Consider the following 16817-nt stretch of genomic DNA (forward strand, 5'->3'; position numbering starts at 1 on the left):
TTCATGCTAACGATAGTTTCTTTTGCTGTGTAGAAGTTCTTAAGCCTAATTAGATCCCATTTGTCTATTTTGGCTTTTGTTGCCATTGCTTTTGGTGTTTTAGTCATGAAGTCCTATGTCCTGAATGGTATCACCTAGGTTTTCTTCTATGGTTTCTATGGTGTTAGGTCTTATGTTTAAATTTTCAATCCATCTGGAGTTAATTTTTGTACAAGGTGTAAGGAGGGGATTCAGTTTCAGCTTTCTGCATATGGCTAGCCAGTTTTCCCAACACCATTTATTAAATAAAGAATCCTTTCCCCATTGCTTGTTTTTGTCAGGCTTGTCAAAGATCAGATGGATGTAGATGTGTGGTGTTATTTCTGAGGCCTCTGTTCTGTTCCATTGGTCTATATATATTTTTTAACGAAATATGCAAACAACATTTAAAACAATTAATCTGAATGATATGTCTCTGAAATGTATTTTAGTGTACAGGTTTCTTATCCCTTTTTGTGTGTTTGTTTGTGTACCTGAGCTTGTACGTAATTTGTGTGTTGCAGAGACTTGGTAATTTGTCTTGCAGACTTTTCCTCATTCTAAAAAATTTTAGATTGCATCTTTATTTAATATCTCACTTTTGTCTTGTATTTTCTGTGAACTGTTAAGGTTTGAAGGAGCCACTTTATAGGAGCCATTCTATAGGTTTGTATTCCATCACATAAGAAGATAATTCATGTTTGATGATGTCTATTCTTCTGATGTTAAGATTAATTAATTGATTCAAGTGTTTTCAATCTGAATGAACAAGGTTAGGCCTTATTAGACATTATCAATTATTAAATTTTGACTCTTGCTTCTTGTTAAGTTTCCAAACAATGTGTGGCATATCCAAGACTTAACTAATTTATCTTACTCTTTTATTTTCTGTCTTTCAACAATGTCAGACTTCTTTAAAACTTTATTATAAATTCAGGAGGACATGTGCAGGTTTGTTACACAGGTAAACTTATGTTAGGGGGATTTGTTCTATAAATTATTTCATCATCCAGGTATTAAGCTAGTACTCATTAGTTATTTTTCCTGCTCTTCTCCCTCTTCTCACCCTTCACCCTCCCATAGGCCCCAGCGTGTGTGTTCCCCTCTATGTGTCCGGGTGGTCTAATCATTTAGCTAATATACAGAACTCTCCACCAAATACTGCATATTCTCACTTATAAGTAGGAGCTAAATGATGATTGAACATTTTAAAGTTTCTCATCAGCATTTCACCTAAGGTTTTAAAATCCATGAATGTTCATTGCCTAGATTTATTATTATTTCATGAGGGATGCCAAAATATTGATATTCTATTATCACTCCTAGGTTTAATAGCAGCAATTGTCCTATAAAGAAATATTTTTCTTCCATAAATATTTGGATACATAAGACACAGTTCTTATGGGGAAGATGAATTAATGATTGAGTCTTCTTGTTTAGAAGTTTTTAGACTATACTGGCTCCTACAAAGGTGAAAAATGTGAGTTCGTGATTTTTGTTTAAAGGTATCCTTACTAACTTATGGATTATAAAAGATGTTGTATGTTTTAATCTATTTCAGTTATTAGCTTTTTTGTGTCCTGCTTTTTAGCCCACTCCTGAGAATATTTTTGGGGAACTCCTAAGTCCTTTTGACACATTCTCATTCACTGATAGACTTGCTTTTAAGTATAATACAATTTATCAGGCTCATCTCATAAGTTTCTGGTGCCAGATCTGGATATAATTAATCATTTCTTCAATGAGCCCTTGTTCTTTTTACTGGAAGTGATATCTTGAGGCAGTCACCTGGAAATTAGAGGGAATTTTTGCTACTCGTTAGTGCTGGTCCAACGTTGTTTCTAATGCTTTGTGTGGACAGAGCTAGGAAATATGTATAGTTTTAAGATAAAATATTTCACAAAGTCATACTATTTCTAATTCAGATTTAGACAATTTTGGGTTTGCTTAACGTCTTGATTTTAAATTATCTGATGAAAAATTTTGGTTCCCAAATTTTTCATTTATTTCCAAATTATTAGCTATTATATAATTGGATAATGTTTTATCCAATTGTATAATAGCTAATATTAGAATAAGAGTCAGTGTTTTTACTATCAATATAACTGTTGAAAGCAAATTAATAATTGTCTTGCATTTTCTTTTTTCATTGGTATTTTTACATTTTTGTGCTTTACAGTCAACTAAAATAAGTCTTTTGTATGTGTCTTTGTCACCAAGTAAATACACACATCCATTTATTATGTTTTGCTCTTGATTTTTATATATTTCCATGTTTCTTTTGATTTATTTTTTAGAATGATGTAATATATTTACCATGGTTCCAAAGTAAAACTTACAAAGTGAGATACATTCATAGAAACCTAGATTTTATTTGTACTCTCTACTTGTCTTCTCCCTCCTCTGTAGAGAATATCATTTTAATTTGTTTATTTTTGCTTCTGTTCTATTTTAATATATGTGCAATGTGAATCTTAGAGAAGAGATATGCTATGCATACGATATGCATTTCTGAACTTTGTCAAGCCTTATTTACAAAATGAAAAATCCTTTCTTTAAAATATTCTACTTCTCCTGTACCTACTTCAATTATTTAAGCAAAAGTAGGAATTTATGTAGAGCAAGTTTTCTTAAATAAAAGGCATGTTTATATTCTGTAGCCAATGGGAAAGGGACTTAAAAAGTCAAGAATATTCCTTTGAAGGCCAACATCTATAACTATTAACATTCATAGCACAGTTTCTTACCTCTTTCGAGTTGAACAGATTTTTGATGAGAAAAGTATAGGTTTTACTAATGGAAATGGCCTTGTGTGTATACAGAACTGGGTTTGTGGACATTTAAAGTTATTTGACATGTACCGATCTTTTTCTGGTAAGAATTTGGGAATAGAAATATCTCTCCTGCTTCTTTGATCTCCTTTCAAATCCCATGGAGGTATATTATAGCTGCAAAGAGCTGTAAATGTTAGTGAGCAGCAATTTGAATGCCCTAAAAAATGTAGTTGCAAAGGCAATTCAAACATCAGGCATCCTTCTCATCATCCAGACTCTGGTGTTAGAGCTATTGAGGGAGTTCTTTCAACTCTCAAACTGCATTGGATTGCTGACCTGGTATGAATACTCAAGTTACCTTGAATATCTGCAATTTCAATGCAGGATAGTAGCTATTACTTTCTTCTGCTCTTTTCTTTTTTAAAAACACACACACACACACACACACACACACACACACACACACACACACATTGCACCCAAAAAGCACTTCTTTTTGAAGACAAACATAAGTTTTGAATAAGGGGTTTATAATCTCTACCCAGTTTGGATCTATGTCTGATCCCTGAAGTTATCTCACTGAAGTATGTTTTCATAACCATTTGCCATTGGAGAATCTTATTCAGTAAGCATGTTTAAGGAGGTTGATGACAAGGAAGCAAGGCGTAATGTATTTCCTGCTACAATAATTGGGAGAAGACTGAAAGATTAAAAAAGGCAGTGAAACATAAAAGTCCTGTGTTCTCTTTCTTTCTCCCATAGATAGTAAGTGTAGAAGATAAATGCATAGTCTATTTTTAGCTGTATAACATAAATTTTAATTTACCAATATTGGATGCATTGTACATTTAGAATTTCTGTCAATAATATTCATTGAGATATCTCATCTTTCACCATCTTGAATTATCAAAAAGGGCCTGAGTCTATAAAAACGGAAGTTACTTGCCTGACAAGACTGAGTACTGGAAAAAAGGTGGCAATGAGGACCAACTTTTTCTTAAAGATCTTTGTTACTACCACTTAAAGACTTTTAGAAAATAATACTCAAAACGTTATAAGACAGAAATTGATGTCCAATCAAATGTCTGTCTCTATGTATTCTAACCAAGTCATTAACAACTCCAGAAAAAAAGCAAAAGAGCTGCTGTTTACTGTTTTACTGCATCCTTTGGAATTTTAAACCTACCTGGCTAAGTATTTAAGGAAAATCCACTTTTATCATCCGAGCTATCCACACTGTACTCATACTACATCCCTGTTGCCCTTTCCACATCACTCTCAGCTCTCCAAAATTAGAGACTTGCTCAGGAGAGACACTGTACTGAAAGACTGGGAGCCACATACAATTCTTGCTCAATTAACAACGTGCTGTGTGACCTCAGGCCAGCACTTTTCCTCTATGGACTTTCTTCCCTTTCACCATAAAATGAAAACTATGGAATAATGATCTCTATGGCTCCTTTCAACTCTGACATTTGGGGAGTCTACAAAAATGCTCTAAAATATTAGAAGAGTTCAATTTAAACACCTGGCCACTTTAAAAGAGCTTTGCATATATATTGTATTTCACTTGCTAAATCGCCAAATAAACCTGACATGGGTGAGCCCCAAGAGGACAGGAGACCAAATTGCAAATGTCTGTTTGTGATGATGAAGGTCTTGTAATCTGAGCATTGATTCTTGAAAGCTGTTAGGTGCTTCTTAGCATAACATAAGATTATAGAGTGATGTATTGCCCAGGAGGAATCCCTTCCCATTTACATTTCATTTTCCTCTGTGGTATTTAACTTATTTTTAATGTGCAGCCATCATGAATATTTATGCTGCAATGTATGATTGGTCAATAAAGAAAAACCAATACTGGATTTTATCTTCTCAGGAAAAAGATTGTGCTTTACTTGATTCTAATCAAGAATCTTAAAAAAAGGCACAAATATAGGAATCCAAGTGGAAATATATATATATATATAATTTGTTTTATAGTTCATACTATGCATACTTTATACTTACACAGACACTTGTATCCATACACAAAAGCTTTTGGTTTAAATATGGCATTTTTTTTGTTAGTAACCCTCCATTCAGCCTAACTGCTCTCCTATAAACTACAAAAATAATGAATTTTAAAGAACACCAATAACTATTACAGTTACTGTACCATGTTTATGGTAGAATCTTCTATTAAGTATACAGAAAATAAAATTGGTAGTAAGAGAAAAGAGTTTGCCTACTCTGTATCGTGTAATATTTTAATGTGTGGGTTCCAGCTGAAAAAAAAAAAACTACACCTTTACTCTCTAATGTGTATGCGGGGCGATGGGGTATAGAGAAAGAGGATAAATTCTATTCCAATAATTTAAACAAATGTATGGGATAGTGCCACTGAATGTCCATTTAAATTGTTAAGGGAGGGTCTTGAACATAAATTTTTAAAGCTTCAATCAGATTGCCAAGAAAATGACACTAATTCAATTGGAGAAGTAAGGCCTATACTTTTTTTTTTAACCAGATAAGGCAAGAAGTGATGAGTGCTCAAAACTCTTGCTATTTTCCATGAGTGCTTTATGGAATGAGCAGCATCAGTATCACCTGGAAGCTTGATAATGCAGGGTCTCAGGCACCACCCCAGACCTACTGCATTTTAACATATGTTCCAGATAATTTGTATGTATAAGAGTGTTTAGCAACACTGTTCTAAAAAAGGGAATTCAGAGAAAAAGAAACAGTTTGTAGTTGGAACAATTCCTGGAGGAAATAGCATCCAGGCAACCTAAGAAGATAGATAGGATGCAACCACATTTTGTTTACCATTCCTTCTCCACATTCTTCAAAAAGGTTCATGACTAAACTGTGCAATGAGTGTCATCAAGCTAGCACAGTTTATACCTCTCACACTTAGATATTTGGAAAGGATCACAAACGACGGTGGTATGCCTTGCATTTGTTGACTTCTAAATGTGTGACTCTGAAAGGACTCAACCTAAATGGATCATTATTCATGCTCTACCTTACGGTCATATTAGAAGAATTTCAGTGCAAAATATACGTGGGCATATAGTATGTGTTTGTAAGTGTGTGTGCATATGCACTGTGGTGTAAAAGAAAAAGCACAGGATTAGAAACCGGATGGATCCTAGTCCAAAAACGTTACTTTCCTCTAAGCCTCAGGGTTCTTACCCATGAAATAGGATTAGTAAAACCTACCTCATAAGGTTGTTGGAAGAATTAAATGAACTGAAAAAGTTATCTAGTTTCATACCTACCACTTCATATGTGCTCAACAAATGCTAGTTACCTTCATCAACACAATGTATTATCTAGAGCTCCTGTTTTATGAAAAAAAAAAAAAAAAAACAAACTAGACATATTATCTCTATAAGCAGGAGATATAACTTAGAATCATTTTATGATAGATTGTGAGAAATAGTAAGATTTCAAGATACTGACATTATTATCATGGACAAGCCAGATTTTGTTTGGTCAAATGTAGGATGTAAATAATAAATACATAAAATTAATTTTCACCGAGAAAATTAACAGATCTCTTGGGATTTCCTTGCCATTTTGGCACAATTTTGCTTGGGAAAGAAATAGAAGGAATAATGCTTTGTCAGTTCCCAGGTTAATTACCAGCCATCATGTTGGCTGTTTTATGAGAAAAAACATGTATTATAATTGTCACATATATAATTTTACTTTGCTAATGACCCTTTAAGAAGATCTTTGTGGGGCCGGGCGCGGTGGCTTAAGCCTGTAATCCCAGCACTTTGGGAGGCCGAGGCGGGTGGATCACGAGGTCAAGAGATCAAGACCATCCTGGTCAACATGGTGAAACCCCGTCTCTACTAAAAATACAAAAAATTTAGCTGGGCATGGTGGCACGTGCCTGTAATCTCAGCTACTCAGGAGGCTTAGGCGGGAGAATTGCCTGAACCCAGGAGACGGAGGTTGGGGTGAGCTGAGATCGCAGTGTTGCACTCCAGCCTGGGTAACAAGAGCGAAACTGTCTCAAAAAAAAAAATATCTTTGTTAATCACCTAATTTGTCGGGCAAATTAGGCTGATTTGGGACCCCAATATGCATGCTACATTCTCTCTATAGTTTAAATTTTTCAGAATGTATGTAAAAATATCGGATTTTGTTTTCCATTATGGAGGTACAATTCTTTATTAGATTCTACTCCATCCCCCACTCAAGTTCATTGGTTACATTCAATGAGGCAACAAAAATGACAGGGCCTTGGAGAGGACTACCAGGGTCTAAGCTAATTGAAAATTGCTATCGAAATAAGGAATTATGAGTCTTTTTCTTATGGACCATATATAAGTCTTAAGGTATCATGAGTCTTGGAAAGATTTCAGTGCAGAGGAAGTGACAATAGCATAGCCAAAGATGAGAAAAGAATAGAAAGAACACTAGATAAATGATTCTCTCAGCCAGGGCAAACCTAAGTACACTGTTCCACGTCATTGGCTTATGTTCGCCAGCACTGTCTTGAACCTCAGAAAGTGAAGGTATGAAAACAAATAAAAAGAAAAATGATTTTAAAGTCTCTCATCTGATGTAAGCAGTGGTTAAAAGAGTGCTTTCTCTGGTATTGTAGATGGAAAGACATTCTAGGCTCTCTTTTACTTTCTTTCCTTTCTCTCTTTTTCCTTCCCTCCCACCCCTATCTCCTGCAGAGCAAGATATCAGCATCTTGAAGTGGTTTCTTTGCTGAGTTTTTTTTTATGGGAAAGGGAGGAAAATTGTTGGTATTTGAGCCTTGCTTGAAATATGGCAGCAAAGTATACCCCTCTCTACATCCCTTTCCCTACCTTCTCACTGAAACATATAAAGCATATACTCATGTTAGGCCCATCCCATCCTAGGTAGAAATAAAATAAAGCCCAAGGGCCAAAAGGAGCAAGGCAGAGCAGGAGACCTGAGTTGAGATCCGGGCCCTGGCTCTCCACTAAACAGCAGTAGACTTTCAAAGATTCTCTTTCTTCTTTGCTACAGAGGCCCTGTCTAAAAAAGTGAAGGCAGGGAAATAAGTTTTAATAACTGTTTGAACCACTATTTAATAAGTCTACAAATATATGATTAATGCATGAATTTGATCTTAATGGAGTTATCATGTTTAGCAAAGCAAATTTTATAGCATATTGATGGTTAAAGCCCTAGCCTTCAGGATATTTTAGACCGGAGTTTGAATGCTGAGCTAATACCTTGGACGAATTGAATAAACCTCTAGTTGCCTTACCTGTACAGCGTAGTAAATATGATATTCTCAGAGTTGTTTTGTTTTGATGAAAATTAAATAAGAGAACTGCAATGCTTAGCTCAGAGTAGGTCTATGGTAAAAGTGAGAACCATTGTACAGAACTCTTTTTGCCTTGCTTTAGGACACTAGTATGTGAGGTCTGGTGCTGGAGCAGCTATTTTGCAATGAGATAAAAAGCACATAAATAAAACCCAAGTCCTTGATGGCATCATTGAGCCACAGAACCAGCCCCGGAATTGTCAATTATGAGCATTCTAAATATAACAGCTAGTACATTTCTGTATTGTATTAGCTGCTAATAGTCGGAACCATGTTGTTTCTAGTTGGCATGCTAGATAGTACAGAATATGTGCCTAACTACACAGTACTGATGGTAAAGGGTCAGGGATGGACTGTTAAAATTGTAAGTAAAGTTGGCTCTTCATATCCATGGGTTCCATATCCACAGATTCAACCAATTGCAGGTTGAAAATAGTGAAAACTAATTGCCTGTATACTGAACTTGTACAGACTTATTATTGGTCTTTATTCTCTAAACAATAGCATTAAACCCCTATTACAAAACATTTACATTGTATTAAGTATTCTAAGTAGTCAAGAAATGGTTTAAATTATACAGAAGATGTTAATACATTATATGCAAACACTACACCATTTAATAATAGAGATTTGAGCATCCTTTGATTTTGGTATACTCTCCAGGTTTTTAAACCAATTCCCTACAGATACAGAGGGACAACTGCCTTCAGAATAGTAGTTGTAATGTAGCTACTGTGCTGAGGCATTTTTCCCCCTTTCTCTTACTTGACTGTGAGCTACTTGGAGCCATTAATGATTTCTGTCACTCAGTGTCCTACCCTGCAGATGACCCTCATAAATTTCTGTTCCACTGACAGAAATTAAATTTATCTCTACTGTGTGATTTCATTATGAAGTCTGATGGAATAAGGAGTATGTAAATCCAGAATCAGAATCCCAGCCAAAAAGCCTTTCTTGTTGTGTTACCTTGGATAAGTCATTAGATTCCTCTAAGCCTCAGTTTCCTCATCTGTAAAATGATGGCAATGTCTTCTATGTTTCAGGGATAGGATCAAATTTATAAAGGCAGGGAAAATATTACAAATGTCATAAGCTTGTAAAGCATTCCCCCTACTCCCATTTTAGTACTACCCTGAATATGACCATTGGTAGAAACTAGAAAAGTGAGGCTCTTCTTCCAATTCTGTGTCTCAAATGTATTTAAATGGTGGGCATCACAGTACATTCTCTAGCATGTTTAGAGGTTTTGCTGTAAAACATCTGGTAGTTTTATGACTTTAATCCCAATTTTGAATTCCAAAATGCCTCACACAATAAAATGTTTCTTTATTCAGAAAATCCTTTGAACTGGATCAGATAAGAAAAGCAGAAGTCTGGATTTTAATCCTTTCAGTGTATAGAGTTTCTGCTTCTACAAAATGTTCAACCAATAAGTAACTTCTCCATCAAGAACACAAGGGGGTTGTGCCTTTATTTTATAGTGGTAAAAGCATTTGAGCAAGTAAGCAGGGCTTAAGTCCCCATTCTGACGCATGCTAATCATGATACCCTGGCAGGTAACTCACTGATACATTGTATTTTCATGAATAAAATAACACAAAAATAAAGGCTTGACTTGGGAACAATATGAGATCATGTGTGTGAAAAAAAGTCCTGGTAAACAACAAACTTCTGTATGGTATCCTCAGTATTAAAACCACGTGATTAATGAATCATTTCAGTTGTCCGTGCTTTTTTATTTTAAACAAAAAGCAACTGAAGCAATGGTTTGTAATTTGTTATGGGTGTTTCCTCTTATTTTTCCAAGAAAAATCATTTTAAGAATTGTTGCTTGTATAATAGAATCAACTGATCCAGAAATGGCTTTGAAAATAGCAATCAGATATGAGATGTTTTCTTTTAATTCCTTTTTTACCCATTATCTATAGAATCTTCCTGTTTGGACAAGCCTTGAGACTACAAGGGGAGCAAAACAAAGAAAAGCATATATAAGAAGCTTAAGATGTGAAAAAGAAAGGTTAGTTTCTTAGGGGTGTTGTGACAAACGTTCACAAGCTTGGTGGCTTAAGCCAACAGAAATTTATTCTCTCGTAGGTTGGTGGGCAGAAGTCTAAAATTAAGGTGTCAGCAGTGTGGAATCCTTCTAGATGCTTTGAGGTAGATTCTGTTTCATGTTTCTCTCCTGGCTTTTAAGTGATGCCAGGAATGTTTGATATTCTTTGACTTATAAACACATCATTCCAGTTTTCTGCCTCTATCTTTCCATCATCTTCTCTGTGTGTCTGTATTAGTCCATTCTCATCCTGCTAAAGGACTGCCCAAGACTAGGTGATTTATAAAGGAAGGAGACTTAATTGATACATAGTTCTGTCTGGCTGAGGAGGCCTCGGGAAACTTACAATCATGGTGGAAGGGGAAGCAAACACATCCTTCTTCACTTGATGCCAGGAAGGAGAAGTGGCAAACAAAAGGAGGAAAAGCCACTTGTAAAACCATCAAACCTCGTAGGAACTCACTCGCTACCACAAGAATAGCAGCATAGAGATAACTGCCCCTATGATTCAATTACCTCCCATCAGGTCCTTCCTTCAACATGTGGGGATTATGGCAACAACAATTCAAGATGAGATTTGGGTGAGGACATAGGCAAATCAAATCAGTGTCTGTATCTTTTATTTTGTATTCTATAAGGACACTTTTCACTGGATTCAGGACCCAGTCAGATAATCCAGGATGACCTCAGATCAAGATCTGCAAAGACCTTCTTTCAAATAACGTCACACTTACATGTTCCAGGTAGATTTGACTTTTGGGTTTCACTCAACCCATTATAACAGGCTTAGATTATACCAACCTGGATTTAAATCTCAGCTCATATACAGACTATACAATTTGTACTCTCTGTGCCTTCACATCCTCTCTTGTAAATGGGGCCATGATAATGTATTTACAAGACTGTTTTATGTTAAACTGTGAACATTCACAGCCTGTCATGTAGTAGACACTCCATACATATCGTATTTTAAAGCAAATTCTGGCCTTTTCATATTTAATATTTGCAAAAATGAAGGCCAATTCAAAGAAAGAAAGAAGAGAACCAAATAAATAAATAAATGATGCTGTAGAGGTAAGAAAGATAGACCGACTCAGATTTAGTGGAAACTTCCCTTAACTGGGTCTCAGAAGTTCTTTTCCAAATTCAACCATTAACCAGATTGTTACAATACATTTAAGCATTTCTTCTGTCCCCCTTGGCAATGGTATAGATCTACTTCCCATCTGTAAATTGTATCAGGCGAACTCTAAAACATTTCTTTTGCTTTCTCCTCTCTGATATATTGGAGTTTTACAAGCATAACATTTAAGTCTGTCTTGGGAATATTTGGGTGAAAAAAGCACCTAAAAGTCCCTAAAAATTCAATAAGAAACACGCCCTTCAGTCACACTGTTGACTTCACATAGTTCTGCAGATGGGTTTTTTAGGGATAGATTTTGCTTAGTAGGTCTTCCCACTTATGTCTAGAAAGTGCAGTAAGCTGGCTAAACTGAAACTTTGGGCACAGCTCTTATCTTCTCAGACTTTCAACTAATGCATATTTTGTTCCTATCCTTCTCTCTTGCCTCCAACACCAGATTTCTCAGCTTTTCAATATTCTAAGACCTGGCACTGTCTTTGAGAAATGCCCAGGCTTGCCTTCTTGGGCAGATCAAGGCTGTAGGCAGGAACACAAGGATTTCCTGAGGAGCCACAAAACTATGATGCAACTAAGACTATAGAATTTGTGAGTCTCCTTATTCAACCAACATAAAAGGTACCACAAAATATATTACAATATAATATTTTCCTTTCTTCGCAGTCTCCTCCCAAGTTGTCATATTGTTTTGTGTTTGCTATTGTCAAGAGACAAAATTACAACACATTTAAAGACCTTAATTGGCTTTCTTTTGCTATCCCAGAATTGGACAACACCTCATTTTATCAAATAGCAATGAGTGTTCTGATGAGTTGAGCAGAGGAATTTCACTTTATAGACATAAAACGGATGAGGAAAGCAGAAACAGAATAAAATGTGGGTTGGTTGTTTCAAAGTTATTTTCCTTGTAAACGTTAAAGCAGAGGTGACTTTCTTATCATGAGGTTAAAACTGGCCTGTTTGGGGATTTAGCTATTTGTCTCTCTTCTGACTTCTTGAAAGGTCAGATAAGCAACTTAGTTTTGACTTGGTGGTGTTGGTCTCCCACACAAGTAACTCCATTTTGGTTCTGTCTGTTGGACCTAGTGCAGGAGCTCAGTCCAAACCTATGACCGCTTATAAACTTTATTTAACATTATTCAATGTCAGTCTCTCTCTAGCAGGAAGATACTCACTGGGTGTGAACAGACCCTCCCAGGTGCCCAAGGTCTGCCCCATAATCTGCTGTGTGCACCTGGCCACCTGGTTCCCTTTCCCACCAACCTCCACACTGTGCCCTAACTGGGAGCACAGAATTCAATCTTTCCTTTTCAGAGTTCATTGCTCCAACCCACTGGGACAGGAAACCACTAAAACATTGCAGTATTAATACTGGGACCCACTTGGTATTTTTTTTCAGAAGTGAAAAAGAGGCCCTCCCCCAATCACTGACTCAGCAGAGAATGCACTGACTGAGGCACTGCTGACCTCTGGTAGGGAATGTTGCTTCTGTACACCTCTAGAGACACCATAGGGCATGCATGTCTGATCCTGATCCACCCACCCTGTACCACGTGCAGACCCCAAATGGAGATGGACGATGACAGTAAACACAGGCTTCTCACCCCGATGACACTACCACGGTCCTCACTATCCTGGCTGGAGGGCAGCAACAGTCACAGATCAGGGGCTTGGAGGGGATGGCTGGCTGGAATCTCAGGTACCAAGTACCAAGGACCTGGAGCAGGTGGCTATAAACCTATCTAGGGGAGGTGGGAAGGCAGCAGGCGGTAGGCTCCATAGGACTAAGACTCCAAGTCCTGGCACATGTTCTATTGTTCTATCAGATTTCACTTCCACAATACAAGTTCAAACGAAAAATTCAGTGATTTCAAGAAAGTGACTGTGGATGTTTAAGCCCAAAGTATGATGCCTTTCTGAGTGTGGGTCCTGTGTGGCTGCACTGATCTCATGCCCACGGAGCCAGGCCTGTGTGCAACATAAACATAGGAATATGTTAGGTAAGTTACCTCTTCCAGAATGTGTGATTGGCTTGATCTTCCCTTCCAGACTGAAGAATTTGTTTCTTCAGGATAAGTTTTCTGAAGCTCTTTTCTATGTTTCCTCCCATGTGGAGTTCTCACTAGACTTTGTAAAGGGTGCAGCTATTTTTCAAAATGGGAATTTAATAAATGAAAACTTGTGCATAGCTGATTGAGAAGCATTGAAAGGGTTATGTGAGTCCTGAAAGACACTGAAATAGCTTATCTCAGCTGTAAATATCCTGTGAGCTGTGTCTTCCTCATCTCTGTGAGAGTTGTTTTCTTCTAGACAAGCAGCTCAGATTTCTAAAATAAGCCACATTTCCTTTTATAGCACAATTAGTGTGGTATTAGCTTCAACCAGCCTAACTGCCACACACACACAAAAAAGATGCTCTGCCCCACCTATGTGTCTTGACCATGTAGAAGACTTTTCCAAGATACACTTTAGCACGTGTAGGCAGAGCCATTTCTTTATTATTTCCTGCCATCTGCCTCTTGGGTGTGATATCATCTAACTTTCTAGGTTGCCATTGGTCCTCACCAGATTGCCACTCCAGTGGGCACAGTGTCTTCAGTGGGCTAGGATCATTCCTACCTCCTGACTTGACCAAGAGTGAGGGGACACTCCTAAGAAGCTGGGGATAATAAAATGGATACACAACACAAAGAGTAACTTATAATTGGCACTAGAAGTGGCTTCACTCAGTATCCACAGGTCAAATGCAATGCCGTGGTTCCTTACCCACTCATGCCTGACTGGCTCTCAGTCTTCCTTCAAAAGCATCTATCAGTTCCCAGTGCCACCCCACCCCCATGCACCCCCCCACGCAATAATTGCATGGGGTTTCCCAAGCATCTGCCTTTTACTTGACACTTGACATTCGTCTTATGTAATGTCCCCAAACGAAAGTGAAAACTTTATGCTCTCCCTTTCTTTTTCTTTCTTTGTTTTTTTTTTTTTTTTTTTCGAGACAGAGTTTTGCTCTTTTACCCAGGCTGGAGGACGGCGGCATGACCTCAGCTCACTGCCAGCTCCACCTCTCAGGTTCAAGCAATTCTCCTGGGTCAACCTCCTGAATAGCTGGGATTACAGACATGCACCACCATGCCCAGCTAATTTTTTGTATTTTTAGTAGAGATGGGGTTTTGCAACGTTGGCCAGGCTGGTTTTGAACTCCTGGCCTCAAAGGGTCCACCTGCCTTGGCCTCCCAAAGTGCTGGCATTACAAAGCCACAACACCTACCTTCATTCTCCCTTTCTAAAGCCTTTTTGCCCCAGGCCTCATCTTCTTCAGCAGGATTACAAAATTTCCTGTGCAACTGATGACAGAAAATATACATTTGCTTCACCTTACATTTACCCACTTAAACTTATTATAGCCCCTTGATCCAGAGTAGACAATCTTCCTTGTTTGGTACATGTCTATGCTTTGGTAAATAATACCAAGTAAGGGTATTCAGTCTGTGTTATTTCTGAGTTGTGTTCATTCATTTCTTTTTCTTTTTTAACAAGCTTTTCACCAGAGTGAGATGATGAACACATCAATCAACATCCCCCTGTTGACAGTTCCTTTCCACTCTCCTCTTGTATGCAGCTGCTGATAATTCCACAAGAACACCCCATGATTTATATCCCTGGGCAAGTCAAAATCCATATTTAGGAAAAATAGTGTTTTCCAGGGAAGCAATTTTCTGAAGCATGATTTGTTTTTTTAAAATACACACAAAACATCCAATTGATATTACTGAAGAGAACACTTATCTAAGTCTGCAGAATTTACCTTAGGTCTTGTCATTCATCTTAGAGCTTCCTGCATAACTAGAGTGGATTAAGGTGGGTTGGATTTTTAGATTCATACCTAAAAGGTACTATAAAGTGCTTTTCTAAAAATAAAAGGGGCCATTGGATCCACTCTGAAGATATTGTTTGTGGACCTGACAGGGTTTCCTGTGCATCATGGTGAGATTGGCAGCCAGGTGCAGTACTGAACTAGATAGATAAAAACGATGCCAGTTCCCATGGAGTTTCTGAGATAGGTGATCATGGACAACAACAATGTAAACAAGGTAACTGCAAATACTAATAAATGCTCAGAAAACAAAAAGCAGCATAGTGAGAAAGTGACTAGGCTGACAGTCATTATATTGGGTGGTGACTTCTCTGAGGTCAAGACATTTGATGTGAGACCTGAGAAGGAGGCAATGATCTAGGATCAGAGATTTTCAGGCAAAGGAAACAGCCAGTGAAATATCCCAAGACAGAACTAACATTCTCTTGAGGAACAGCAAGAATGCCAATGTGCCTATAGTAGACTAAACCATTGGGGAGGGAAATTAGCTGTGTTCTGAAGAAAGACAGAGTTCAGATGACATAGGGCATGAGTGCCCATCCAAAGGAGTTTGAAATCTAAGTGGTTAGAGGTATTAGCAAGAAATGGTATGATATCTTTAAGAGACCTGTTTGCTGTAGGATAGATGAGAATACTGGAAACAGAGAAAGGAGTTGGTAACATTTGTGCAGGCAGAGTGTGAGAAGACCTTGCATCAGAGTGATAGCAGTAGAGATGGGCAGGGGAGGAGAGATTTCAAGATATTTCATTCAGGCAGAGGAAATAGGACTCACTGATGGACTGGATGTGGAAGGAGTCAAGAAAAGAATTGTCTGGGTGTAGCAGCTCACGCCTACAATCCCAATACTTTGGGCGGCTGAGACGGTAAGATTGCTTGAACCCAGGAGTTTGAGTCCAACCTGGGCAACATAGGGAGACCCCTGAATCTAAACAAACAAACAAATAAATAAATAAACTGCTGGGCTGGGCTAGCTGGGCATGGTGGTGGTGCATGCCTGTGGTCCTAGCTACTTGAGAGATGGAGTTGGGAGGATCACCTGGGCCCAGGCAGTCGAGACTGCAGTGAGCCACGGTCATGCCACTGCACTCCAGCTTGGGCAACAGAGCAATACTTTGTCTTAAAAAAAAGAAAAAAGAATCAAAGAAGACTCCTATGCTTTTGTTTTGAGCCATTGAGTGGGTATCATATAATAACATCATCTGAGACAGAAAGACTGGAGTAGAAAGGAATAAGAAATTTTGGATATACAATGAATAACTATCTTCTAAGGTGAGTTCCAATTCACTTCTAAGGAATCAAACTGTTTACACCTTTAAAGACACCAGCACTCTCACTTTTACAAACAAACAACATGATTTTAACTTTCTGTTCTCACTAGGTACCCGATTGTGGTTCAATCCCCAGACCTAGAACAGGAATAGAAGCAGAGGGATCTTCAATATAAATATTAGTTGAATGGTATGAAGTAAAACAAACTTATACTGGTAATAGCTTTGGAATTTAAAAAGCATTTTTCCATGTATTGTATCTCCTCATCCTCATCCTCAAGTTAATCTTACAAAGGAAGTAACATTATTACCCCTACTTTATAGAAGAAGACACTGAAGCCAAAGGAGAAAACTGACCAGCTCAGGCTTGCATGAGGCCTGTG

The sequence above is a fragment of the Callithrix jacchus genome, chromosome 1 (genome assembly GCF_049354715.1).
Source record: "Callithrix jacchus isolate 240 chromosome 1, calJac240_pri, whole genome shotgun sequence".
NCBI lineage: Eukaryota > Metazoa > Chordata > Mammalia > Primates > Cebidae > Callithrix > Callithrix jacchus.